The 2,800-nt window shown below is 36.1% G+C and overlaps 1 non-coding gene across 1 annotated transcript; it reads right to left on the minus strand.

Moving 5' to 3' along the window:
- Positions 1–1,762: 1,762 nt before the first annotated feature.
- On the minus strand, positions 1,763–1,870 carry LOC127744695 (small nucleolar RNA R71). The gene has a single exon (XR_008005628.1). It is a non-coding gene; the product is annotated as a small nucleolar RNA R71 (small nucleolar RNA).
- Between the last annotated feature and the right edge of the window lie 930 nt (positions 1,871–2,800).

Raw genomic sequence — 2,800 nt, forward strand, 5'->3', positions numbered from 1 at the left:
AGTACACTTGCTGGTTAAGTTGAACGGAGTTGTGTCCACACATAGTTGAAAAAGCAATGAATTTTACAAAATACAATAACATATGAATTACAATTTCGTCCACCAACTAACATTGCATGATTCTTGGAATTCTTATTAAAAATTTTGAATCTCTTTATTTTCTTCTCCATATAATTTTCGAAAAAAAATCCAAAAAAATTATAAAATCCTAAAATCAAAAATATTTTTATGTTTCTTGTTTGAGTCTAGTGTCTAATTTTAAGTTTGGTGTCAATTGCATGTTTCTGTTCTTCTTGCATTTTTCGAATTCATTCATGTGTCTTCATTAATCTTCAAGTTGTTCTTGATGATTTAATTGCTCTGATCTTTAAATTCTCTTGTCTATGTGTTTCTCATATGCATTCTCAATTTGTTAGTGTCAATAGTATACAAACTTCTAAGTTTGGTGTCTTGCATGCATTGTTTATTTGATTTTAGTTGCATTTTGATTATTCCTCATCATTAAAAATTCAAAAAAAAAATTTAATTTGTGTCTTTTCAAGTCAATAATACAGAGAATTGAAGATTCAGAACATACAGTAGAGGAATTACACAGAAAAAGCTGGGCGTTCAAAACGCCCAGTGAGGAAGGAAAACTGGCGTTTAAAAAGGGGTGAGTTTTGGGCGTTAAACGCCAGAATGGATACCATTCTGGGCGTTTAACGCCAGGATGGCACAAGAGGGAAGATTTTGTTTTTAATTCAAATTTTTTTTTCAAGTTTTCATTAATTTTCAAAATCAAATCTTTTTAAATTGTTTTTCAAATCATATCTTCTCAATCATATCTTTTTAAAACCATAACTTTTCAATCATATCTTTTTAATCACATCTTTTTCAAAATAGTTTTCAATCATATCTTTTTGATTTCTACTTTCAAAAATCTTTTTCAAAAATCACTTTATTTTTTTTTTCCAATCTTAGTTTTCGAAAATCAATTACCATTTTTCTAAAATTTCTTTTAATTAATTCACTTTAATTTTCGAAAATTTCTTCCCCTCTTCTCACATCCTTCTATTTATGGACTAACACTCCTCCTCAATGCACAATTTGAACTCCATATCTCTTGATAAGTTCGAATTCTTCAACCTCTCCTTCTATTCTTCTTTTCCTCTAACACCTCAAGGAATCTCTATACTGTGACATAGAGGATTCCATATTTTCTTGTTCTCTTCTCTTTCATATGAGCAGGAGCAAAGACAAAAGCATTCTTGTTGGGGCTAACCCTGAACCTAAAAGGACCCTGAAGTGAAAGCTAAGAGAAGCTAAAGCACAACTCTCTGTAGAGGACCTAACAGAAATCTTCAAACAAGAAGAAGACATGGCAGCCAAAAACAACAACAATGCCAACAATGCAAGGAAGGTGCTTAGTGACTTTACTGCACCTACTCCCGACTTCTATGGGAGAAGCATCTCTATCCCTGCCATTGGAGCAAACAACTTTGAGCTTAAGTCTCAATTAGTTTCTCTAATGCAACAGAATTGCAAGTTCCATGGACTTCCATTGGAAGATCCTCATTAGTTTTTAGCTGAATTCTTGCAAATCTGTGACACTATCAAGACTAATGGGGTTGACCCTGAGGTCTACAGACTTATGCTATTCCCTTTTGCTGTAAAAGACAGAGCTAGGATATGGTTGGACTCACAACCTAAAGAAAGCCTGAACTCTTGGGAAAAGCTAGTCATTGCCTTCTTGGCAAAGTTCTTTCCACCTCAAAAATTGAGTAAGCTTAGAGTGGAAGTCCAAACCTTCTGACAGAAGGAAGGTGAATCCCTCTATGAAGCTTGGGAAAGATACAAACAATTGATCAGAAAATGTCCTTCTGACATGCTTTCTGAATGGAGCATCATAGGTTTCTTCTATGATGGTCTGTCTGAACTGTCCAAGATGTCATTGGACAGCTCTGCTGGAGGATCTCTTCATCTGAAGAAGACGCCTGCAGAAGCTCAAGAACTCATTGAAATGGTTGCAAATAACCAATTCATGTACACTTCTAAAAGGAATCCTGTGAACAATAGGACGAATCAGAAGAAAGGAGTTCTTGAGATTGATATTCTGAATGCCATATTGGCTCAGACTGAATGCCATATTGGCTTAGAACAAAATATTGACTCAGTAAGTCAATATGATTTCTCAAAGTCTGTATGGAATGAAAGCTGCACCAGGCAGTACTAAAGACGCTTCATCTGAAGAAGAAGCTTATGATCCTGAGAACCCATCAATGGAAGAGGTGAATTACATGGGAGAACCCTATGGAAACACCTATAATCCTTCATGGAGAAATCATCCAAATCTTTCATGGAAAGATCAACAGAGACCTCAAGAAGGTTTCAACAACAATAATGGTGGAAGAAACAGGTTTAGCAATGGCAAGCCTTTTCCATCATCTTCTCAGCAACAGACAGAGAATTCTAAGCAGAGCCACTCTGACTTAGCAACAATGGTCTTTGATCTAATCAAAACCACTCAAAGTTTCATGACTAAAATAAGGTCCTCCATTAAAAACTTGGAGGCACAAGTGGGTTAGTTGAGTAAGAAAGTTACTGAACTCCCTCCTAGTACTCTTCCAAGCAATACAGAAGAGAATCCAAAAGGAGAATGCAAGGCCATTAACATGACCCACATGGCCGAACTTGGAGAGGAGGAAGAGGCAATGATCGCCACTGAGGAAGACCTCAATAGACGTCCACTGGCCTCCAATGAGTTCCCTAATGAGGAACCATGGGAATCTGAGGCTCATAATGAGACCATAGAGATTCCATT

Source organism: Arachis duranensis, unplaced genomic scaffold (assembly GCF_000817695.3).
Source record: "Arachis duranensis cultivar V14167 unplaced genomic scaffold, aradu.V14167.gnm2.J7QH unplaced_Scaffold_92166, whole genome shotgun sequence".
Taxonomy (NCBI): domain Eukaryota; kingdom Viridiplantae; phylum Streptophyta; class Magnoliopsida; order Fabales; family Fabaceae; genus Arachis; species Arachis duranensis.